Here is a 27,020-nt window from a genome sequence, read left to right on the forward strand (position 1 = left end):
GTCTCCAAAGAAGAAAGGAAAAACAGTAAGAAACATAAACTGACATAAGTTACCACCTCATCTAGCCCCAGAATTCTTTCCTAAACTCAAGGCCCACATATAAACAGTAAACTAAATTCCCTAACTGAACATTGCATAAATAGTTCACCCCCAAACCCACTCCTCCCTCAGACCCTGACCTGTCTCTTCAGCAGTATTCCCTACCCCACCTGTTACTAGAGACCCTAAAGGAAAAGATACATTTAGGGTGGGGTGGGGTGGGGTGGTGCACTCTTGCAACCCAGCAAGACCACAAGTTTGAGCCTGGGTGACTTGGAAACTTAGCAAAACTCTCTCTTAAAAAGAAAAAACAAAAGGCTGGAAATGTGACTCAGTAACACTGAGAGAAACCGAGACTAAGAACATTTACTGGTGCCTTTTACTATACATTTCCCTACACATCTCAATCTCAAGATGACAATTATGTGAAAAAATAACTATCTCCATTATTTTACAGACAATGAAAGTGAAGTCAGAGACAGTGAATGAAGTGACTCAGCAAAAGGTCTGCTGAGAAGCGCTGGGGCTGAGCCTCACACCTGCGCCTAACCGCGGTTAGCTGGATGGCGTGCCTGGGCCTGTCCTTAGGCCCCTCCCCACTGCCTACTATCCAAGGTGGCCTCTCTCCACATATCCATCCCTCCGGCCTCTGTTCAGAGCCTCCTCACCCTGAGCCCCAGCTCCCACCACGCCCTCACTGCCACGCTGCCCCTCATCCTACCTTCTTCCCACCCTTTCTCCTCAGCTGTGGTGAGACACACTCTCCCTCTGCAAACATGATCAGGGTGGAGGGCTGAACTCCGCTCAGCACACCAGTATGCACCTGTTCATTCCAGGCCCAGGAGCCTACACACCTCCCCAGGGCCATCCCCATGCCAATACTCATCAACACCATCAGTCAGTCCATTTCTTCTGCTGGCCTGGATCTGCAAGCATTTCAAAGATGTCATCCCACCTACCACCACCCCCTCCTTAAACTACTACTTTCTCTCTTAGCCAATCAAAATTGCCATTCCTAGAAGACCCACACAGGCAAAGATTTAATTAAAATATCTGATGAGGTACCTGAACACACATGACTAAAAGAGAAAATTAGTGAAACAAAGGGGTAATTCACAGATGTGGAAGATGATGACCGTAATAGTAACAGCTGACATCTACCAAGATCTACTAGGCCAAGTGTCAGATAGCTCTTCTTGTCTCACATTATATTACTGCTCCTTTATGAACACAACCGCTCCATGAAGTACACATAATAGGAATTACTGAGGTTAAGGAACTTAAGAACTGGTGCAGTTATAAACAGTCCAAGGTCACACAGTCGGTAGGCAGAGTCGGGGTGAAAAGCCCAGGCATGGAGCACCAAAGCACGCCTTCCGCCCTCCTAACAGCCTCGCTCAGTGGAGGATTCTGGAAGAAACGTGGTGACTCCAGGAGGCTGCAGCGCCCACTGTGTCAGTGCTGCTGAAGCGCTCGGTGGGCTCTGAGAACTTTTCCCACCACTGGAAATTAACGGTAAACAACGCTGTTAAGGCACTTACAGTCAGGGGCCACACAACAATCTAAGCAGGTAAGCAACACGAAACTTTGCCATGGTGAGACTCAGCCGGTCACTTCCGCCCCGCCACACCAGAAGGCCAATGTCACTGCAGGTAGAATACAGGCCGGCAAGGGCAGGATCCCGGTCCACAGAGACTCAGAAGAACCAGTGCAGTGACCTGCGACCACTAAAAGAGCTCCACAGTGTATTTCAAGTGGAGTGAGAAAGTGAAGATTTTTAGTGGAAAATGGTATTTCTGGAAAAGCACCCGTCACACTGAGTGAAAATGGATTAGAGAAGGACATCTTTGGATATAGTTTCCCTCCACCAACACACCTTAAGGCACCAAAAAGACAGTAAACACAGCAAGTATTTTTCATACAAACTACTGGGAAAGGAGGAGAAGGGTGCTCACACTGCGGGTGCAGCGACGGGTTCAGAGCCGCCAGGCTCCTCTTGCAGCCGCTCACTGCAGCACACAGATCCCTGTACCTGCAGCCACCAGGAGCCACTGGTTCAGGCCCAGGGGACTTCCTGGGCAGGCTGGGCGTTGTGGACAGCCTCTGTGAGTGTCAAAAGATGCACTCAGTAGACAGAAAGAAAAATTCTCAGAAAAGGTCACACCCATTCGAATAAAATTTTCCCACTCTATAAACATTCCCCTGAAAAGCAAATAATCAGTATTTTTCAAAAATGGACTTAAATGCTTCTGATTAATATATGCATGTACATATACACACAATATAATGAGGTAATGTTGTAATGGAATGATCTGGTTCTTGATGAAAGCTGTGTACAAGAAGAGCTTTCTCTTTTCTAAAAAACAGAAGTTCTTAGAGTAGTAGGAGAAAGGAAAATGAAGATAGTTAAGGAAGAAAAAGCTGAACATTTTAAATGGGAGTAAAATGTGCAAACTGAATCCTAGAAAAGCTACACTCAGTTTCGTCCTTCACAGACATTTCGTCCTGCCCACTTCTTCTCCAGGGCCTGCCAAGGCTTGTAAAGGAAGCAGCTAGAGGCAACCCCGTCTTTCAGAACTAATGGCCATATCAGCAAGAAGAGTATCAGACATTTTCAGGTCACCAAAACTTTTTATTAAGTGCTTATGAACAATTTGGATTTGGAAAAGCTCACTTAACTTGTGGGTTTTCATTTTCTTAAAAGGCATCTTCATACTTCAAAAAGAAGTCACAAATATTATCTCTAAAACAGCTTAAGAGCATAAGGCTTTCTTTGTCTGCTTTGTTTTGTTGGGGTTTTGGGGGGTTTATTTTGTTTTTTGTTTTTTTTGTTTTTGTTTTTGTTTTTTTTTTTTTTTTTTTTGTTTTTTTTTTTAATTACAGGAATGAGCCACCATGCCCGGCTCATATGGCTTTCTTAATAGACCCATTTTAATAATGAATTAAAAAAAGTACTTTTCAAGTACCCAGTAATAAGAATCCAGGGATATTTTTACCTTTTATTGGCTAAAAAGGTATTCTCCCATTTGCATGTAATACTAGGGTATGCCTACTATTCTGCTGTTTTTGGAAAAGACAAACTTTACATATTATTTAAATGGAAACTGATGGCTAGTGCCATCACTTTATAAAAGCCATTTTTCTTTCATAATCTAAAACTCCTTTGGTGTTATCTGAAACATACATATATTTTTATGTGTAAAACCATCTGCCTTTAGGCTAGGCTCTGAAATTAATCTGTTATTATCACCTTCAGAAAGTGTTCAGACTAGCTAGGTTTTCAGTGACAGTTTGTCATACTAGAGACTGGGAAATGAGGGGTTCTGGGAGGTTCCCAGGGTGAGGATGTAAACTAATGCTATGTCAGCCAGGCCTGGTGGCACATGAGTCCCAGCTGCTCAGGAGGCTGAGGCAAGGGAATCACTGGGACTAAGCAGTTCAAGACAGCCTGGGCAATACAGCAAGACTCTTCTCAAAAATAAATAAACACAATGCTGTCTCTAGAACCATATTCTTAACCAGACGTTCATAATGGGAAGGAAAAGAATTGGAAAAAACAGATAAAGTATGAAAAGACTAACTTTGAGGCAACGTGGGCCACCTTGAGAAAAAAAAGACAAAACCCCCTGCAACTCTCTTCCTTCTCACCCCCATCACCCTACAAACATCTGGCTTGTCTCCTCCCCAGCACTTGGACCCTACTATCTGGACAGAGGCTCAGCGACAGAGGCAGCTGAGCACAGATATGATATGCAGCCCTTGGCCTGAGGGTCCTTCCTCACTGCTAGGCCCTGCACTCCGCTCTACCACTGACCTGCTGTATATCCTGGGTTATGCTCTCTAAACTGGGCGTGGTGGAACACACCAGTAATCCCATTTCTGGGCGGCTGGTAGAGAAGAATGGCAAATTTGAAACCAGTCTGGTAACTCAGCAACTCAGTAAGCCCATTTCAAAAGTTTAAAAAGTTAATGGCTAGGAATACAGCTAAGTGTGAAGGCCTTTGGGCCAATCTAGTTTCCTGAAAACCAGCCCCTACCACCACTACAAAAGGGGGGCGGCCTTCACCTTCCTCATCTGAAAATTGTAAAACTAATAGCATTTATTTTATAATATTGCTACAATGATAAATCTCCTTAGCCTACTGTCAAGAAGCTTCACAAAATGTCTAGCACACAGTAAGTTGCCATAAAAGGTATCCATTATTGACTGATGACTTCTCTTAAATGCAAATCATTCTGCAAGAGCAATTCTACAACACCACAATGTGAAACTCTGAGTCAACCAGCTGAGAGCTGAAGACTGAGTGCCAGTCCTCACACAGGCAAGTGGGTGCAGCACCAGAGGCGGCAGGGCTGTCAACAAATGTTGACAAGCTGTTGGCCAGTGCAGGGGCTCCTCCGGGCTGAGGAGGAAGGTATGGCCAGCGCAGCAGAAACAGTGGAAGGGCCTGAGGGTGCAGTTCAGCATGTGTGAGGTCTGAGGTTCATTCAACCCCCAACACTGAAGGGGGAGGAAGGGAGGGAGGGAGAAGAGAAGGAAGGGAGAGAAAAGAGGTCGAGACAGAGGGCGGGGGAGCCAAACTAAACTGTCCATTTCCTAATTGTGGCTACAGTCAGCATTGTTCCCAAGGTGAAGAAACTTCTGTAATATTTTTAAATAATATGATTCCATATTACTTTTTTTACTTTTAAAAAATTAAATTATATGTGGCCTGGCTGAGTCCTTCTAGTTGCACCTTTAGCACACACCATCCTGCAACGTGCAGTAAAAGCACATTAATTCCTACCCGAGGGTCCCCTCCAGGCACCACATGGCCCTGCCAGGCCTGCAGAGCAGCAGGAAGCCTTCGCGGGGAGAGCAGACTCCCCGGGGCTGCCCATTACAAACCAGCAGCCCAGCAGCCCAAGAGCGGCGTGACAGCTCAGCCTGACCACAAGTAATTTCACTTTTTAAAAAGTTTTTTAAAACAGTGGAATCCTTGACTGTGTGACCTCTGACCACATAGTAACCTCTTATAACAAAAATGGTATTCTGATGGGAAACTTTTTCATGACCTGGCACCTACTCTAAAACCTCTGCAACAGGAGAACTGAATGCAGAGGATGGAAAGGGGGCAATTCCGTTTCTTCCAGGGCTCCTAAACTGCACCAAACTCACCCTGATGGCAGTCTGGTATTTTGCTCTGTGGATTCGCTCTACATTATCAGGTAAAAGGAACTGTAAAACACAGACAGTCTGCTACTCTGAAAAGCCCCAAGTATTATGCATATTTCTATACCAACTGGTAAGCTAAACAGGAACCAGTGTGAATTCCACAAATTACCTCAAAAACATTCTTACAGCAAACCCAGTCTAGGGTCCCTTCACTGCCCATCCCACCCTCCTCCAAAAATGTAGTTGGGAAGGTAGCACACACTTGTAATTCCAACACTACACAAGACTGAAGTAGGAGGACTGCAAGCACCATCCCAATCTGGGAAACTCAGCAAGACTGTGACTCAAAAATCAAACATAAAAAGGGACAGAGATGGAGCTCAGAGCAAAGGCCTTGTATTCAACCTTCTGTACAGGCGATCAACCAATGAACTGACAGAAAGAATTAAAAGTAACTTACACTATTATTATCTTTATCTAGTTAGGTACAAGGGAAAAAAAAAAAAGGAAAAGCAAACTTAAAAATCTTCTATTTTAGGACCATTCCTTCACATAGAGCTTGCCATAGATGTAAAGAAGCCAAAAAACTAACTTGAAATAACAGGGCTAAAGTGTACATAGCTATTAAGTAGCAGGCCTTGACCTGTAAAAACTCACAGTTCTCACACCAACCTTGAAGGCCACTATTATCATCATCATTTACACATCGCAAAAACATACGAAGGCCAAGGAAGCTGGCCCTGTGTCACACAGCTAGAAGCAGGAGCAAGGGATCCGAACCCACACACCTGGCCTCCCGAGTCAGGACTTTTACTCACTACACTGAGCTGCTCAGGAACAGTTTCATTTTTTAAAAAAGGAAAGGAACACTCATGTAATTATGAAAAACATAGAAGGCATTAAACTACAGGATCCCTGTGATCCTGAGAGAGACATTCTGGTGGAAACAGTCTACCAAATCATACACAACAGTAATCCACAAAAGTTCAAAGTAACAACACACATTATATCTCCTTGAGGAACATACTGTAGGAGAACACTGGCAAACTGACAGATACTACACCTTGTGCTCAGCCAAAAGGCCATAAGTGAACAAAGGTTTCCTAAACCTAACCTGTCCCTTTTTCTATGCTACAATCAATATTTCAAGTACTAAACTCATTTTATTTATAAGAAGCTGATATGATCAAAAGAAATTAAGAAAACTCTCCAGAGACACTTTATATTGTAAATAAAGTATCAATCTTCAAACCATTTAATGTTTGCTTTCATAAATATTTTGCTACTAAGAAACATTTTCTAGAAATATTTTCAAAGTCCTACAGAAACTTTTCATTAGAGATTAAATTATATTGTTTAAAAAGAATACTAATATGTCCAGAGCTATTAGATAAAGATGTATAGCATGTTATTTTAATAAGCCTAAATGAAGAAGGATCAATATTATTTTAATTTTTAAAGATCTGTTTATGAAATGCAATCATCCTTCATTAAAAATGCAAGCTGAGTTTCAGAAGGAGGTTAGCGTAAATGATTCATAGAGAGATCTCTTGCCAGTATAATCTTCCTCTCCTGAGGGTTTCCTTTGGATATTTCATCAAACCACTCAAGCTATTATTAAAAATGCTTCCCTATTTAAAAAAAAAAAAAAAGGAAATAAACACACACACACACACTTCCCGGTTCCCCCTCGTCACTGCTTCATCCATCTGAGTAATTATAGCTTTTTCAGTCAAAATAAAATTAACCCTTCATACCCCACACTTCTTTGCAATTATTTCTTTTTTTTTTTTTTTGGTCTTTTTCCTTTTTATCGGTACCGGGGATCGAACTCACGACTGCCGCTGAGCTAAATCCCCAGCCCCTGCAATTATTTCTTTTTGCAAGCATTTTATGTTAAGATTATTTTAGAGTATTCTAAATAAGGAATTCAGATTTTTTTTAAGCCAGAAGGTTTTAATTCACTTCCCTACTCTGATATTTCAGTGTGAATGTTGCCTTTCATTAAAATTAAAGGAAATCTGCCTTTTAAGCAATGAATTTTTAAATGATTTTAAAATGTTAACTCATTAAAATTAGGACACTCCAAATTTAAATCCAATTCTCCTCGATTTAAAAATGCTAATGAAAATGGCTGTTTCCAATGCAGCAGCATCTGGCTCATTATAACATTTAGTTTTAACTAATAAATCCCTAATTATTATATTCTGGTGTTCAGCTTCTTTCACACGGGTAAGTCAGAAACGTACTGCCACCCCTATAAATACCTGGGATGAATTACTTACAAAGTATAAGGGAAAAGTCTGTTCCTGAGGCTCGGGCTGTTAAGACCCCAGACATCTCAGGGACCCACATCTGAAAGGGCACTGGTGAACTTTTGGCAGGAGGGGCCCCATCTACTGGCTAGTAGATACTTGACTCTGCTGGGTAGTCAAGCACAATACACAGAATAATTTGTCTGCTTGTGCAAATGGGTCAGGTATTTTTTTTTTCCTTCCAAGTGCTTTTTCAGAGTAAATGTGTCAGAGCGGAATGTAACCAAATGCCCTAATTCTGACTTTAAAAAGCAGATTCTACTTCCAACCTACTTGATGTTTTTATTAAGGTGTTACTGAAGATATTTAACCAAGGTATTATTGCACATCATGATGCCTAGCAAAGGCTGAAATTCCTGAGAGAATGTGCTTGGCTTTAAGCCTTAATGTATGTTGGGGAGTTTTCACTCTACTCTCCCCCCCAACTCCTCTCCCCCGCCTTCTTTTCTAATCAGCACACTGACACTACTGACTGAATTCGGACTGAATATTTTACCATGGACTTGCAGGGTGTGTGCTCCCTGGTTAGGCTTCCCAGAAGATTCATTACAGTTACATTACAAAGTCAAATCAGGCAACTCTGCCGTCTGGGGAAAGCTACCAAATGAAAGAAGGCTAATACAAAAGAATTTCATTTTAAATAGAGGACATTTAGGACTTTATAAAGCAACATTATGATAAAATTTTCAAGATATTTGTTCTGGCTTTGGCCGCACTTCCCAGGTCTAATTTGGGAGCTGTCTGAGGCGGCTCCATGAGAGCTGGGCAGGGCACGGGGCTGCGCAGCCTCCAATCTTACAGGATGCGGGCACCGCGACAGTGCACGCTCCCTCCTGGGAAAGGGCCTTCTGGCCCTCTGATTGTGCTGACGAAGACAAACTCAAGGGGTATTCATTAAAAAAATCATAAACACTGAGTGTCTTTACTACTTGTCTGAATACAAAGAAAAGGAAATGAATTTCAGATCTTTTACATATTTATACAACAAAATCATTAAGTTAATTGTTTTCTGTGATTAGCAGCCAGTACAGAAACATCTCAGACAATGTGTACAGGCTCTTGTGTACAGTGCTTCCCTCTCTCTAGACTTCAGGCTTCAACAAAGCCCTAACTAATCTTATTTATTTGATTTGTTTCCACTGGTTTATAGGTAACCTAAAATAAAAACTGACTGCCTTCTGAAATGAAAACCTCCTCGTTCAATACAGTCACTTTACAGAATATAAATTTCAATTTAATACAAAGGCTCGCCTCTGCAAGAGCAGTTCCAAAGCCTAAATACCACGGCAGCTACTGGGGTGCCAGGCAGGCTAGGAGGTGTCTTCAGTTCTACCTCTGACAGTGGTACAGACGGACTCGGTAGGCCACTGGCTATGCTTAATTTAATATGCAACTAAACACAGCCAAAACATCTGGTGCACCACTGATGGCTATCATGATATATTAAATCTGACACCACACACAAACCCATTCAATATCCTTCTTATATTCCCTTTTTACCTAAAACACAAAAGTAAAATCTATATTTACTTTTGTTTTTCATCTCCTATCAGTTGTCTTTGAAGAAGACCCAGGTTTTGTGGGATCTGATGTTAATATGGGGGCGGGAAAGGTTCCTTCTTCAAGGAAAAAAACCAAAAATTTTGTACATAAAGGGCTGGGGATTTAGTTCAGCAGCATAAGTGCCTACCTTGCAGGCACGCGGTCATGAGTTCAATCCCTGATACCAATTTTTTAAAAAATTCTGTACATAAAATATCAGGAGACTCATGCAAATGAAGATCCCCTTTGTTTAGGCTTTATTAGCCCCACTCACCTCCGGGCAGGCTTGGAAGGCAGTGTAAAGACTAAATGGGAGACCAAGTGGCACATGGAACTGGAACAAAAAATACAAAACTTTAAAAAGCAGACAAGATTTAATTAAGAACCTGCAGAGAAGTAAAAATAACTTTCTAAGCAACCACATCAGCAAACATAAACTACATTCTTTTTTTTTTTTTTTTTTTTTTTTTTTTTGTCTTTTTTGTCTTTTTCCTTTTTATCGGTACCAGGGATCGAACTCACGACTGCCTACTTCCAAGGCAGGCTCTTATGCCACTGAGCTAAATCCCCAGCCCCATATACTACATTCTTACAATCAACTAAGAACATGTTTCTAAACTGCAGAGCCCCAAATCTGTGGCAAACTACCAAAAAAGTGCTATTATACTATAAAGATGTTAATGAAAGAAATGATCAATTTCACAAAAGTTATAGGTCAAAGAAAGACTATACTTTATATAAGCAACTAGTTCATGGTCTATTCTCTAACAATTTGTCATTTTCAACCACCACCAAACAGCAATGCTCCAATTGTTATTTTTTATCACATTGCTTAAACAATATTCAGTAGAAAGAATTTTAATTCAATTCTTAAAGAACATAACTTTAAAAAAAAAGCCTCTAACCTCTGATTCTGCATTTGAAAGGAAGCACACCACATGATAAATTCAATATGATCAAAATGAGAATCATATTTCTCTTTAACTTTTCTCATCTTGACTTAAGAGTTATATAAAAGTTATTAAAATTAATGCATCAAACTACCATAATTCTGTCCTTTTTATTACTGGTAATATTCTTTCTAAAATATCAGTCTGCTTTGCTATACTACTATATCTTTTTGAAAATTCTCAATAAAGATAAGGATCACTTTTAAATTTGGAGGCAAAGTTGCAATTGTTTTAATTTGGCACTGAAAATGTTATGGTTTTAGTAGGTATACAACTTTAAAAATAATTCCTTCATTAGAAAGCCACTTAATTTTTCTTTGCTGCTACCAGTAACAATAGTAAAAGTGAAAGATAATGAAACTATTATTCATCAGGAAAAAACACTGGCAAATGTCTCAAAGTAAAACCTGTTCCTGTATCTGAAGTCAAGTTAATTCCTAGTCATCACTGTCCTTGATCTATGTTGGCAACAATCTCTCCTCCACTAATTTTTCTACAATTAGCCCTGGGGAAACAGCACTGGAAATGGTAGAGGTGTACCATCCACATATATACTTTCTGTATCCATTTGGCTTTTGATGAATGGGTAAAGCTGGGCAGCTGCTGCAGCTTGCATCTCAGAAGTCCCCAAAAGGGCTCTGTGTTAAAGGTTTGGTCTCCAGGAGCAGGGACTGCATGGCACGAGTCTCTTTTTCTGTGCCTCTTTTACTGTGCTCCTCTGCATGCTCCTAGCTACAAAGTGCCTCCCCACAAGCCCAAAGTGACCAACTGACCATGAGCTGCAACCTCCAAAACTGTGAGCTGAGACAGACCTTTCCCCTCAGAAGTTGATTTACCTCAGGTATTTGTTATAGTAACAGAAAGCTTCCTTGACCAAATTCTGCACAGCAACATTAAACTACTATCATGTGTGATGCTTCGGCAAAAGCAATCTGGAGTTCACATGACTTCATACATGTATCTTATCAAAAGAATAAATACAAGATATGAGAAGAAAAACAAGACTAGGCATAGTGGTGCACACCTGGAATCCTAGCACTCAGGAAGCTGAGGCAGGAGGATCACTGTTTGAGGCCAGCTTGGGCTACACAAAGTGAGTTCAAGGCCAGCCAAGACTACATAATGAAACCCTATCTCAAAAAGAAAAGAAAAAAAGAATATGAAAAAATAGCAGACATGGTAGCACATGCCTATAATTCCACCACTTAGGAGGCTGAGGCAGGAGGATCACCATTGTGAGGCTGGCTGGGGCTATATAGATCAAGACCAGCCTGAACTATAAAGTGAGACCCTGACTCAAATCGAAACAAAGATATGAGAAGAAAAACAATGTAAATTCACCATTGCTGCTTTGTTATTTCCAGTTTCTTTCAATTCTCCACACAGCTAATCAAATTTTGGGTTAAGATAGCTGGTATAAAGTAACTCACAGAAGTACAACACTAATACTGTTTATTTAAATTTTAATTAAACTTAAAGTTTTTTTCCATTGTAAACTTACAGTTCTACCAAAATACCAAACATTTCTGAGTCTATTCAACAAAGATACTCAACATAAAGACAAAAGGACATAAAAATAAAAAAATTTAAAAATAAGTAAATAAAAAAGACATAAGGACACAAAATGGTATTCACAAGTAGCCAGCTCAGCCTAAGCATCCATCAAAAGTTGAGTGGATAAACTGAAAACAGTGTCTATGTACCTACAAACGCAGTCTCTTTGAAGAAAGAAATCCTGCTACTTGCAACAACCTGGATTAACCTGAAGGACGCTGTGTTAAGTGAAATAAATCTAGGCACAGAAAGGCAAATATCGGACAGAGGATACAGCTCAGTGGCATAAGTGCCTGCCTGGCAAGCGCAAGGTCACGAGTCTGAGCTCCAGTAAGAACAAAACAAAGAAAGGGAGAGAGGGAGGGAGGCAGACAAATACCATAGGACCTTATAAACATGAAGTCAAAAATGATCAACTCCTGAAAGCAGAAAGCAGGCGGTGCTTTCCAGGCACGGAGGACAGTATTGGAGCTAAGCCTGGGAAAACGATGGTGAATGAGTACAAGATTTCTGTCGGGAAAACGCAGTCTGCCGTGTCTGTCACACAATACAGTGATTACACATTAACCTACTGTACTCCTGAAAATGACTGTGGATAGATTTTAAATGCTCTAAACTTGAAAACCATGAAGGAATACACATGGTAATCAGTTCAATTTAGCCATTCCACAATGTAGCACATGTGATTATTTGTCAATTAACAGATGGTATTATCTTCTCATCTCAACAGCTAGGTGCTACCTTAAAGGTACTCAGACTGGACTGTCAGTGGGCTGGGACCATGATCACTGAAGGGCACTTGCCTTTCACACATGAGAGTCTGGGTTTGATGTCCCAGTACAGTTTAAAAAAGAAAACCATTCAGCCTAGGAAAGCAAGAAGTAGTATTTCCCTCCAAAAGACAAAAGTGAGGAACATATTAATGAGAAAGAAAAGGCCAACAGCACACTACGGGTTCAAACACAGGGCTAATTTCGAAAGGGGTAATAAAACATCCTCTGCAATTACTAGCCAAGAGAGTTAAAATTTTTTCAAAGTAGCTTCTTCCTAAAGAAGGAAAAAGATAAACAAAAGGAGGGAAAAAACACAAAACAGGATAGCAAAAATTATTCTCAGTTGACTTAACATGGTCTGGTACAGCTTTTCACCACTCAAACAAACATAGTTGGGAGTAGAAGGTTTCTCCGATAACCAGTTACTCTGCGATTCTGATGGCAGCTTGTGTGCAATTTACTTACCAGGCTCAAGGACAAGCCACCACCAGGAGCTCAGAGCACCATCAGGCATACACAGTGGCATGCCTGCAGTCCCCGTACTTGGGAGGCAGAGGGGTTCGAGGCCACCCTGACCAATACAGTGAGGTCACTTCTCAAACCAATAAAAGCAACAAGAGAAAAAACTTAAAGAGTATTACCAAAATGCAATATACAAGAAAAAAAAACATTACAAAACTCAAATGTGACAGATAATTCTCCTCTTAACACTTATAGTATTTACCGTCACTTATCAGTCATCACAGCCCAGACCAGACGGTTTGGATATGATGCCAAGCAAAATGCAAGCTACATACGTGATGCTGGGCCAGCACCACAGCTTTGTCTGTATCTGGCAAGTGGCGAACCTTCAGCCCCAACCCTGGCAACCCCAAAGCCCTGGCATCATGGGGAAGGTGAGCAGCAGGTCCTCGAGGAACAGGTAACCAAACCTGTATGTCCTAAGTTTGTTTCTATGAAGTTTTTGTATTTGCTGTAATTATTTTTATACTATTAGTACTAAGTAAAATTACTTATGAAAATCTAGCTGGTACCAGTTATGCTGAATGAAATGGATTTTTTTAAACAAATTTAGACGTAGAAAAAGAAAAGCAGTAGTGCTACCATTCATAGAATACCAATTATGTTACAAACATCAGGCTACATCATTTTTATAATTATCCCACTGATTCATAAGCGACCCTGTAAGGTAAGTATTATCACCCTCATTTTATAGATAAGAAAAAGAGCCACCGAGGCCACAGCACTTCGAGCACACCACACAGCAGGTGGGTCCAATCCCAGCCTTTCTGCTCCCACACTCCTATTCATAACCATTATTTTTTACTGTCTCCCCAAAGTAACGCAAAGTAAAAGAACTCCAAAGGAAAAGGAAAACTCAGGCCAGGTGTGGTGGCACATGTCTGTAACCTCAACACTCAGGAGGCGGAGGCGGAGGCAGAAAGATCACAGGAAGCTCAAGCCCAGCCTTGACTAGATATAAATCCAATGCTAGCCTGAACTACAAAATGAGACCTGCCTCAAAAAAGCCCAAAAAATAAATGAATACTCATACAGTCCAAGCTCTTTACACCACACTTTCCAAAGTACTTCTGCCCAAAAGAACAGGATTTTCATCTTAGTAAAAATAAAACATCTGATGCTAAATTCTTTGGCAATTTCATTCCACCCCAAGGCTTCAACCACGCCCCACCCTCAGTATCTCTATCCTCTACCTTGATTCTCCCCAGGCCTACCTAACTATGTCCATCTGTCTAATGACAAAAAAGACCTGGCTCAGTGAAAAGTATTTATCATCTTCTAAAAGCTGTGTCTCCTCTGGAGTTCCCAGTTCTTTAATGGCACTGCCATAACAAATTATCTGTGCTTTAAACCCTACATAAGGCTACACCTTGTGCCAGTGATTGTCAGGTCCAATAGTTTACCTCTACCACATCTCTCTCACCCATCTGCCACGCCTCTTAATTTCCACTAGGACTTTAAAAGGTCAGAGTCTCATTACTTTTTACCCAGTTCCCAGTCTTTACCCTGGATCACATTTTACTAGCAGTTTTCCTAAAACAAAAGTCCACTGTACCCCTCCTTTGCTGGAAAGATTTCAAAAACAAGTTTATTCCCCATCAACCCACCATTCAAGACTCAGGGCCAATCTTTTCTCCATGCAAACGTTTTTAACTGTTTTCCCCAGCAGTCTCTGCTACTATCTTCCCAGCCAGGGTCTTTGGGTGCCACATGGCATGCAGCTACTCAGGCTCCAACTGCTCAAAGTCCTCCTGGAAGGCCTCCAGCAAGCTGCCGCTCCCCTAAAGCAGGGCCCTCTGCTTTAGGGACCTGGTCACTGCCGAAGTCCTGACTAACATGAATTTTTAATACAAACACCAGGGTTCACTTACTGGCTTTTAAAGAATAATCATAATTTCCATGTAACTAAACCCCTCCACTATTGAGTAAACCTAAGATCTTTTTTTTTAAAAATTTTTAAAAATATTTTGAGACACTGCCTCTCTAAATTGCCCAGGTTAGTCTCAAATCTGTGGTGGCTATGCCTCAGACTTCCAGGACTACTTTGGAATTGGAGGTAAATAAATGCCATCACAGCCAGCAAAACCAACTCTTTCAAAGTCTTAGAGCCTGGTGCTGGGTGTTTAGCTCAATGACATAACTGCCTGCCTGGCAAGCACAAGGTTGTAAGTTCCATCCCCAGTACAAAAAAAAAAAAAAAAAGCCAGCCATGGTGACACACACTTATAATCCCAGCACCTGGGAGGCTGAGGCAGGAGGGCTACGTGTTCAAGACTAGCCTGGGCTACATAGTGAATTCAAGTCCACCACACAGCAAAATCCTGTCTCAAAATTAATTTTTGTAATTGGTTCCTGAAACAGCCAGAGAAAGATGCTTATTCGAGAACAGAAACAAGCACCTACTCCAATCTATGGAGGCCAAAAACCATCATTGGTGGGGTCTCCACCTTGGTAGTTGTTTGCTGTGCTGTGTTTTGTAGGAGAAAAGGTCTCACTATGTTCCCCAGGCTGGCTGCAAACTCCTGGAATCAAGCAGTTCTCCTGCTTCTGGTCTTCTCCTGCTCACCCACTCCTGCATGGCCAACTTCAGGACTTCTAGAGGAAGCCTCAGGACAGCTTTCTTCTGATAACACATGACAAGATGCAAGATGACTGCACTGTCAAATGGCCTCCTCCTTCCTTCCCCCAAACTTCTTTTCCAAACTTCGTTATCTCTGCCGTAAGATCATCTCCCCTCCACCCCATAATAAGGCTTAGGGGAAAACCAAGCTTAATAAATGAAACTAGAAGTTCTAAATTCCTTAATGAGTTGGAGTCAAGCAAAATTAAAATTTTACCTTCCAGGGGCTGGAGATTTAGCTCAGCGGCATAAGCGCCTGCCTTGCAAGCGGGCAGTCGTGAGTTCGATTCCCGGTACCGATAAACAGGAAAAAGACCAAAAAGAAATTTACCTTCCAAACTAAAGTTACAGCCTGAAGCACAGAAGAAAACCTAAAATATTACTTAGCACACTCTTTCAAACAACAAAAAAGCAAGCATAGAAGAACCAAGGAAGGCAGAGGCCAGGAAGGTATGAAAACAGACTCCAGGAAATAGCCTATCTATAAATGACAACAGGCTTGAAGGACAAAAATGAAAACAGAGAACTATTTCTACACATCCTGAAGAATACTAATATTTACATCAGTAAAGTCACAATCACAGGGACAATTCCAGACTATATTACCTGCCGTGTACAATTCTGTAGTATCAGAGAGTAATTCACTACTCAGATCAGTAATAAGGGGCCCTCTTGAAAAGTAAAAGGGAGCAAAATCTCTCCCGTGGTCAGATTGTCCAGGCAGTACTATGTACGTATGGGGCGCGAGGGCCAGTCTCAGTCTCGCTACGTGGTGCAGGCTGGCCTTGAACTCGCTCCCGGCGCAGCCTCAGTGGGCCTTGCGCCTGCAGCTGCTCTGTGTCTCAGGATTACAGGTGTGTGCCACCACACGCAGTCGTGCAGCATTACAAATGAGCATCCAGCCTAAAACCGAAGAACTAAAGGCACCAGTTATACTTTATACTGGTATACTCATTCTGAAGTGAAAATCTAACTCAGGATCAAAAGCACCCTGTCACCAGCTGTGGGGTACAATCCAAGCAGGCCGTCCAGAAGCTGTAGGTTCCAACCTCCATCTTCCTTTCTGCTTGGCTTGTCCACCCCAGATCAGACAGCCCCACACCCCACCAGGCAGGCTGGGGCTGTGCTGAGAAAAGCACTTTCTGCAAAGCTGTAGCAGCATGTGGACGCTACTCTAACCCCATTTGGAAAACGTGAGAGGGAACAAAGGACACACAAAACCAGGAACCACCACTCCTGACTGGGTTCTATCAGACTTTCAAGACAGAATGTTTGTCTGATGGTACAGGCAGCAATTTTGAAGATAGCAGGAGGCATTATGGAAGCCACTGTTGATTTCCTATTATCCTGTTTTGAAGTCCTGTATCACTCTCACTGTTTTGTTCTGATTGGCTTTTTTCTGCTTGTTTTGTTTGGTTTTATTCTCTTTAAAATTTTTTAAAAATTTGCCAAGAAAATAGTTTTTTAGGTTAAATGTCTCTTAGAAGGCTACATTTACCTGTGCATTCATCTGGCCAACCACACACGAGTACTGCCTGTGCCTAGGACTGGAGAGGGAAGAATCACAGGAGAGCAGCCCCAGACGGTGTGCGGAGCACAGAGCGCAGCACTGGGAGCCGGGGAAGGTCCTCCACAGGCACCCTCTTCCCTCTTGTCGCTCACTACATCAGGACTTAGACATGGCGTCCAATGGACCTTCTGGCCATGGTGGAAATATTGCTCCCACCCACTGTTCAACTGTGGTTCCTGAGCACTCAAAGTGGGACTGATGAGACTGAACCTCTTTTTTTTTGTATCTTTTTTTTTTTTATTTAAGGAGAAAAAGAAAAAAAAGCAGAAAAAGGGTACAAGTTATACAGAATTTCAGAAAAAAAATAAACAGTAGGAAATCACTAGTTAATGGATTACACATTGTCATCTTAGAAATACTTGTTCAAGTTACAAAATTAAAGCATATAAAGTGGACATTCAAACAGCGAGACTGCAAACAGCTCTGTTCAATGATCCAACAAAACTCAGTAATATCATTGTCTATCTTATACACTTAAATATACATGCAGTTAGATCGTTTAGAGCACTTTCTTTTCCTCTCTTTTGTACAATGACTATTACACATTTTGGGTTCCATTACTCCCACAGTTCTTATTACTTTCCTTCGAAGAGAGTAAAACCAAATGTTACATAACAGCACAGAGTCAGTCAAATCAAAAGGGTGGACATAATAGATAACATAAAAACATAATACAAGGTGATCAACAATGGTTACCATAATGCCTCTTGTTATCTTAAAAAAAACTGCCGATATCATGTTATAATAAAATTGAACAAAACAGTGAAGAACAAAACCAACGAAACCAAAACATTGGAGACATTACAGGTCTTCAAAAGTAGGTAATAGTCAACCAGAATGTGTGTCATAATGAATCCCACTATCTTCACAGCTGTTGCCTAAACTTTTGAACCTGGTACTATCAAGCAAAACAGAATAGGGGAACATCAGTCAAAACAAGATGGTGAGAGCAATGCAGGGCTTCAAATCAAGTTAATAGAAAATCAAAGTGGGTTACTATAATATATCCTACTATTTTTTATTTATTTTTCCCTTAATTAAGAGGATAAAAATAAAAAGTAAATAATAAAATGGAGATTGAGATAAAAGAGGGCATAACAACAAAACAGCGCAGATCAAAACATAACCATTTAAGCAAAATAGTGTTTCACCACAAGATAATCTCGACATAATAGTAGTTACCATATTGTCTCTTTCCTTGAGACTGAACTTCATTTTACATTTATTTCATTTTAATAATTTAAACAGCCACATAAGGCTACTGCCTACCACAAGGGATAGAACACTATAGAGTTGGAAGTAGAAAAGTATAGCAGTATTATCCCAAGAGTCATAAGTAACACGGAAAATATAAAAATACAGATGTGCGGGGCTGGGGATTTAGCTCAGCGGCATAAACGCCTGCCTTGCAAGCAGGCAGTCGTGAGTTCAATCCCTGGTACCTATAAAAATGAAAAAGACAAAAAAAAAAAAAAAAAAAATACAGATGTGCCTCAGCTTTCAGTGGGGCTATGCCCCAACAAACCTATTGTGGCGGGGCCGGCAGTCCACACACTGAGTGTGAAGGGCGATCCTAAGTCTAAGCCTAGCCTGGTCAACTTAGCAAGACCCTGTCTCAAAACATCTTGCTATTTCTCAAGACCCTGTCTCAAGATTCTCAGTGGAAGAGCAAATTGAAGTCAATTCCCAACACCAAAAGCAAAAACAAAAAAACTCGTATGTTGAGAACACTTAAATTGACAAAAGCATCTAATACTACACCTAACCTATCAAAGAGGAAAGCTTAGCAACACAGTACACAGTAGAGTACTGTGTTGGTTTTTCTCCCTCCATGATTGCATGGCTGCTAGGTAGGAGCTTCAGCTTGATGCTCCTGTGTCCAGTATCTCAAAAAAAAAAAAATGTTATCACATACTGCTAGCCTGGAAAAGATCAAGCAGCACAAACCCATATGCAGCTTCTAATTAATGCCTACCACTTTCATACATACCATCATAAAGCCAAAAAATCATACACTGAACCTAAGTCAGGAACCATCTGTTCCATGAATTTACTCACTCATTTATAAATATACCTAAGACTGATTCTTGCCTATGAAAAGTCTTTGCTTTAATTCCCACAATTTAATAGCTCTAAAGTCTCAAAACTGTGGGAACAGAACAGGTGGTCAACAGAAACGAACTTCACACTCCAAGTTCTCCAAGTTCCAAAAGAGCCCAGCATCTCTAAGAAAAGGAGTTTATCACCTTGAGGAAAAAGCTTCTAAATGCCAGGGGTCAGCAAAGTACTCACAGGTCCAATCTAGATTGCAACCAGGTTTTGTAAGTAAAGTTTTATTGAAGCACTGTTTCCCCATTTGTTGTAAAGCACATATCCATGCCTCAGAACATGAGGAGGGAGCTGAGTAGCTATGACAAAGACCACAACGCTCAAAATAATTACCAGCTTGCCACTTACCAAGGTCTGCTGACCCCTGCCCTAGACTACGGTCTACACAAGCTGTGTGACGCTAAGATGACACAAGGAGACACCACAAGCCACCATCACCACGTAAGAAAGAATTCCTCTTAAGTCGCCTATAAGGTTAGGCCAAAAAAATTATTTTACTCTTAACTCTAAAAGTTTAAGATTAATTTGTACAAATGACTTCATATAGTTAAGAATGCTATTTACCTGGAGGGAAAACTTCTGTTACCTTTTATTCTTAAGAAAGAGATTTCAAGGGAAAAAAGCAAAGGCAATGGAATAAGGAAATTCACTTAAAATATAGCTGGCCTCTATATATGCTGGTGCCACATCTTTAAATTCAACCAACTGCAAAAAGGAAATATCTAGGGAAACACTGTGCCTGTGCTAGACAAGTGCGAGCCATTTTCTCATCACTTACTGTAAACAATGCAGCATAACCACCATTTGTGTAGCATTAGCACGGTATCAGGTATTGTAAGAAAAGCAGACACAACCCAAAGCCTATGGGCGCATGTGCACAGGAACCCAGGCTTCATCTGTGGAGCCTGGGGTCCGAGGGAGAACCAAACCCTTACTAACACCAAGGGACCACCGTCCTGACCTTGGCAATGCAACCATGAGCTTCATGGCATCCACTGAACCATGACAGGACGCCAGGCGCAAAGCAGTATGGAGGGGTCTAATTCCAAATGGCAGCTCTGGTCCGGTGTGGGGCACACACCTGCTCACACCTGCATTACCAGCTCCGGAGCAGCTGAGGTACATCACTTGTGCCAAGGAGTTCCAGATAGCTGTGGGCAACATAGTGAGAGTCTGTCTCCCAGAAGGAAGGGTGACAGACAGACAGACAGACACAGGGGGAGAGAGACATAGACACAATGACAACCTTAAAACACTGGATTCTGAGCTACTTTCACAGAACGGATTTTCTTTATCATTTTGCAGTACAGGTGGTTGGACCCACAGCCCTGGGCACACTGGGCAAGCATTCTACTGCCAACTTACACCCCAGCACCCCAGCCTTCCTTTTTTTGTGACACTGGGGATTGAACCTAAGGCCTCTGCCTTGAGCCAAACCCCTAACCTATTGGTTCACTCATTCATTCAGAGACAGGGTCTCACTAAGTCTCTAAATTCTCCAGGCTGGGCTCAACCTTGCAACTTCCCGCCTCAGTCTCCCGGAGTCTTAAGACTACATCATTCACTACCGTTCCCTGCTAAAGGAATCCTTTTAAAATAAGGTTTTTAAAAGCTTTAATAATGCAAATAATTGTTTAAGCTACTTTATAAAAAGATCTAAAGCTGTGCACATACATACATGTACAGTATGTATTTCCTGATTTTGCAAAACAATCGCAAATTTATAATATATGACAATGAAAAAAAAGATTGGACGAATACACCAAATTCCAAGCTGCTGTTACCTATAAGAATTCTAGGAAGGGCAAGGAATAGTGGCACATACTGTAAATCTAGCACACTGGGTGGCTGAGGCAGGAGGACGTAAAGTACAAAGCCCAGGCAACTTAGTGATCCAGCAAGATACCTAGCCAAAATAAAATAAATACATAATTTTTTTTTTTTTTTGAGACAAGGTCTCACTATATATATAGTCCACACTGGCCTTGAACTCACTATGTAGCCCAGGCTGGCCTCAACTCACAGCAATCCTCCTGCCTCAGCTGGGTTACAAGCATGTACCACCACACCAGATTAAATAAAAGTTAAAAGGGCTGAGGATGCAGCTTAGTGCCAAGACCCAGAGTTTAATTCTAGTATCCTCCCCCCAAAAAAATCCATAAAAGTAGGGACATCAATTGCTCATACTGAAATATACCCTCAATAACAAATTTAATTGAACAAAAAAATACTTCTAGCTATAAGCTATTTCTACACTGAATTACAATTTACTATTTCAAATCTTCTGTTCTGGCTTATGACATTCTATGTTATCATTTTAAAACATCATTCCAAACAAAATTTCAAAAAGCAAAGATTCTTCTTTCATAAATGTCTAGTCTTGATACCCTTATCAAAAATAAAATGACTGTACATATATAATTTTTGGTTCTCTGTTCTATTCCATTGGTCTGTTGGTGTTTATGCCTGTGCCATCCAGTTTTGATTACTACAGCTTTGCAGTATGTTTTGAAGTCAGTTACCATAACATTTCCAGTTGTGGACTTTTGTTCAGTTTCCTTTGGCAATCTCTGCATCTTCTCTGGATCCACATGAGTTTTATGACTATCTTTTTATTTCTACAAGAATGTCACTAGCATTTAGACTACAGACTGCCTCAAATCTGTAGATTGCTTTGGGTAAATCAAATCATTGCATAATGGGCCAGGGATACAGCTCAGCAGCACAAATACCTGCTTGGCAAGTGCAAGGTTCTGAGTTTGACTGCTGGTACCAAAAACAAAAACAAAAACAAAAACAAAAACAAAAAAATCACTGCACAAAGAGATACCCTGCACACTCAAGCTCACTGAAGAACTCAAGACATGGAATCAACTGAAGTCTCCAGCAGCAGAATGAAATGTGGTACGTATACACAGTGGAGTATTGTTTAGCTGTTAAAAAGAATGATACAATCCTGAGTTCAATTCCAGTTACCAAAAGTTTAAAAAAAAAAAAAAAAGAATGAAATGGCTGTCATTTGCAACAACATGGATAGAACTAGAAAACATTGTTAAGTGAATAAACCAAGTACAGAAAGTACTCATGTGTAGAAGCTAAAAACGTAATCTCATAGAAGTAGAGCACAAAACAGTAGAAATTGGAGAATTACTTTGTGGAAGAGGACAGAAGGGATAAAGAGAGGCTGGTAACAAATACCAGGAGGACTTGGTGCTTGGGTTCAGTAGCACCACCACAACCTACGACACATTATCTTAATTTCAAAATAACATGGGAAGTTCAAAGGCTTCCAACATTCAGACATGATCGATGTCTGGAGAGGGAGTAGTGATTGCCCTGACCACTCTATCACATAAATGCACTGAATTATCACACTATACCACATCAAATATGTACAAATACTAGGTGTCAGTTAGAAACTTAAGGCCCGGCTGGGGACATAGCTCAGAGGCACAGCACTTGCCTGGCAAGTGTGAGGTCCTGCATGTAAGAAAAAAGTTATTTCAAAATAGGAAAAAAAAAAAAGCCAGATGCGGTGGGGCACACATGTCATCCCAGCGCTTGGGAAGCTGAGACAGGAGAATTACCATGAGTTCAAGCCCAGCAAGTTCAAGGCCTGCGTACACTGCATAGCGAGAGCCTGTCTCAAAAAGACCCCCCCCCCAAAAAAAAATAATTTACAAAGTAAACTTAGGAATATCATCAAGAAAAAAGCAACACTGCATACATATTTTACATATATATTATGTTTTAATAAAAACTTTACTCTGGCCTTGAACTGATAAGGAAAATCAAGGTTTCTAAGAAAAGGAAATTTAGGGGCTGGGGGTTTAGCTCAACGGCATAAGCACCTGCCTTGCAAGCAGGCAGTCATGAGTTCGATCCCCAGTACCGATAAAAATGAAAAAGACAAAAAAAAAAAGGAAATTAAGAAAAACTTCTAAATAAACTAAATGAACTAAATAAATATCTGAAATGCATCTTTAATTTACTTTCAAACGATTTTTAAAAGGAATTTTGTTAAATTACTCAAAAAGTGTTTTAAGATATTTTTAAACTATAAACATGTTAACTATTTGACATCTCAATTTAAAGATCTACAACTCAAGCATCTGTCTAAATAAGAGACATTTAAGAAATAGTCCATTCTCTGAAATGCTGTAGTAATAAGCTGCAATTACATTAAATCATATCCAGATAGCATGTCATTCACATGAAGTCTCATCCAGAAAAAGCAGATGCTTAAAATAAACTGCCACTTTGAATAACTTACTACTAACTGGAGGTAAACATCACTATGTAAAAATACAACCACAATATTAGTTTCAGAATCTGTGACACAACAAATAATCAAGTTTTTCTTTTACAAGTTCTTGTATCTTTAATTTTTTTCATGAAATAATTATAAAATATAAGTAGTAGAGAGTAATAATAAATGCATTCACCATTAAGATTTAACAAATGTAGCCAGGCATAGTGATACACATCTATAATCCCAGCACTCAGGAGGCTGACACCAGAGGATCAGTCAACAGTTCGAGGCCATGGGGCTGGGAATTTAGCTCAGCAGCATAAGCACCTGCCTTGCAAGCAGGCAGTCGTGAGTTCGATCCCTGGTACCGATAAAAACGAAAAAGACAAAAAAAAAAAAGAGTTCAAGGCCAGCCCTGGCTAAATAGTGAGTTCAACCCTAGCCTGAACTATACAACAAGACCCTGCCTCAAAAAAATAACAAACAGCCAGGGATTTAGCTCAGTGGCACAGTACCTATCTGGCAAGCGTAAGGTCTTGAGTTTGATTCCCAGTACCCACAAAATAACACAAGACAAAAAAAATTGACAGCTGTGGTGTGTCCTGTAATCGCAGCTACAAAGGAGGCTGAGGTAGGAAGACCCTAAATTTAAGTCCACCCTGGGCAACTATGTGAAACCTATCTCAAAATAAAAATAGAAAGAGCTCGAGGTGTCGCTCCATAATGAAGCATCCCTAGGCTGAATCCCCAGTACCAGGGAAAACAAGAAAAAAGATAGCTAGATCTTTACTACTTCTTTCACTAAAAAATAATAATAAAGAATTAAACGCAGGAACGGATGTAACTGCACTTCAGGGTTCCTGAGTCTCGCAGTTCTACAGTAACATTTCCATCACGCTGTGTTTCGGATGTGGCTGGAGTCTGCCTCCCACAGACTGCTGACTGGAAGAAGCCTGGTCCCCAGCAATGAGAGAGAGCAGGACTGGGATGGGCAGGACCCTCTGAGGAAGGAAGGCTTCCAGGCTGTCCTTCCCTGTGCCCAGCTTCCTGTTGTGCCTCAGACAATGGGCCCCTCACAAGAGCCACACTGATTAGACTGTCTGCATCCAAAACGTGAGCTACCTCATAAATTCCCCAATCTCACATGTTTAGATACAGTAATAGAAAACAGACCAACACTTCTGATTATTCAATGTGCAGATTCCAATCTGCATTAAAAACTTACTATGGTGTGCCAGGGATATAGCTCAGCAGCATAAGAGCCTGCCTAACAAACACAAGCTCGTGAGTTCAATTCCCAGTACAAAAAAAAAAAAAAAAAAAAAAATTACTATGCTCACATGAACCCAACTGTGGTAAATAACACTTTCTAAAAAGCCAGGCGTGGCTATGCACACCTATGATCCCACTACTTGGGAGGCCGAAGGAGGACAAGGCTACCTCATCACCTCGTGAGACCCTATCTCAAAATCAAGTGTAAAAAGTAGCACAAATATATAGCTCAGTGGCCAAGAGCTTGCCTCACATTCACAGGGTCTTGGGTTAAATCAGTACAACCCCCAAAAATAAATTAAACAAAACCTATTCTCAGAAATACTATATAATGAGTATCTTTTCCCATTTATATTTTTTGCATTTTGGCTCTTAGTTTTGTTTTCATAACAGTTGTTAGCCCTGTTGTGCGCAAACTATAAATATCTATCATGAGCCAGATGTGGTGGTGCATGCCTAGAATCCCAGCACTTTCAAATTCGAGGCCAGCCTGAGGTACAAAGCAAGCTCAAGGCCAGCCAGAACTGCATAGTGAGATCCTATCTCAAAAAGACAAAAAATAAATTAAAAAATAGTATCTATCATGCCTAACTGCTGAACATCTGTAATGTGCTAATCCAAAATGAGAACTACTCTAAATGTAAAATCCAGAATGGATTTCAAATATCTAGCATGAAAAAAGTAACAAGCAAAAAGCTCATCATTAATTTTTACATTATTTACATGTTAAAACAATACTTCAGACATTATATTAAATAAAATATTTAACGGAAGGTAGTCCTGGGTAATGAACACAGGGCCTCCCTCACACATTTCATGCCCCAAAAGAAAAAAATATACACATATATACATATACTTGTGTGTGAGTTGCTGGGGATCAAACCCAAGGCCTTGTGCACGCAAGGCAAGAACTCTACAACTGAACCACATCCCCAACCCAGGAAAATATATTATTAAAATGAATTTCAGCCATGATTTCAATGTGACTACTAGAATTTGAAATGTTCTGCATGTGGCTCATTTCTAAGGCTTGCCCTGTTTGGTTTGGGGTTTTTTGTTGTTTTGTGTTGTTTTTGTTTTGGTACCGGGGATTGAATTCACAACCTTGCGCTTGCCAGGCAGGCGCCTATCCTGGTAAGCTAAATCCCCAGCCCAGCTCACCCTGTTTTTCTATTGCGATCCTGTCCTCCATACACCAAAGCAGCACCAGAACAGGAACTCAAGCTCAGAATCAGAATTAAGAAAGACAGCCAGGCGTAGTAATGCATGCCTACTGCCTCAACTGCTCAAGAGACTGAGCAGAAAGATCACATAAGCCCATGAGCTGCAGATCAAGACAGACAAAAAACACGGGGGGGGGGGGATAATAATTGTAATAATGGTAATAATAATACAATTGTTAAGATAGGTGATTTAGAGGGAAGAATCTTAATTAGGAAAAACCCAGAATCGCAGCTTATCTTTACACAACAGCACAGCAACTCAGAAAACCTCTCTGCTTCACTTCACTTCACAGAAATCACTGTCCTTATCAATTCATTAGTAATGTGAATGGATTGAGAATAGACCTAAAATAATTCGATCAATCACATAGCAGTTTTTAGCAATTGGACACTGTGGCTTGCTTTCCAGTATATGGGGGCAAGTGTTGTGCAAGTAACAAACAAATTAACAAATAAAAGCCTCATTCCAGAAAAGTACTTTAAAGAAACACATAATAACGTCAATAGTCAGTCTTCCAGTCCAGTCCTATCTTTAGAATCAGCTTTTAGAAGACTGCTGTAGACACTGAGATTTATTTTAAGGGTGATAAATTCACTATTCCAATGTATTCACACCACAAGCTCATTTTCTCCATAAATATTTTCAATCAGTGTATTTTCAAAACACATGTACAGTTACCAGGGACATCACACAACAAAATGCAAAGCAATTTACACCACTGTCAAGATTCTCCTACTACTTAAGTACTTGATCTGGTTTACCATTTAATTTAAAGGAGTAAAAGTCATTGATTATTTACCCTTTTTACTGAAGAAATGAAAATGAGACCATCTTGCTGCAAGCCAGGCAAAATCAGTCTTTAACTGTGAAGCACAGCATCTTCAGTATCAACCTTAAGGTCCCAGAAACAGCACACCACCAGACTTACGTGAGTGATGTCTATCCCTCCCCTGCACAAGAGTCCCTTAGGGAACTCACATGACGAACAGAACACGTAACGGGCCTGGCCAGAACCACTGAGCCAAGCAAGGCATCTGTACACCATGTGTCAGTCAGATAGAGGGTGAAGAAGTGACCCTCACGACTGTCAGCTCTCAGGGCAGCTGCCATAACCACCGCCAAG

At 40.8% G+C, this 27,020-nt stretch overlaps 1 protein-coding gene across 6 annotated transcripts in view; it reads right to left on the reverse strand.

Annotated features, from left to right (window-relative positions):
* Nucleotides 1-27,020, reverse strand: part of Rere (arginine-glutamic acid dipeptide repeats) — a 381,226-nt gene that overhangs the window by 317,943 nt on the left and 36,263 nt on the right. The window contains exon 1 of one of the 6 annotated variants that reach the window (XM_063235441.1): nucleotides 9,326-9,346. The exons of the other annotated variants lie outside the window; for them this stretch is intronic. The gene's annotated coding sequence lies outside the window, so the exon portion shown is untranslated. Of the gene's footprint in view, nucleotides 1-9,325; nucleotides 9,347-27,020 lie in introns of those variants that run through there. 6 annotated transcript variants of the gene reach the window in all.

The sequence above is a fragment of the Cavia porcellus genome, unplaced genomic scaffold, assembly GCF_034190915.1.
Source record: "Cavia porcellus strain 051 isolate PalLab524CR breed Dunkin Hartley unplaced genomic scaffold, mCavPor4.1 scaffold_25, whole genome shotgun sequence".
NCBI classification, from domain to species: domain Eukaryota; kingdom Metazoa; phylum Chordata; class Mammalia; order Rodentia; family Caviidae; genus Cavia; species Cavia porcellus.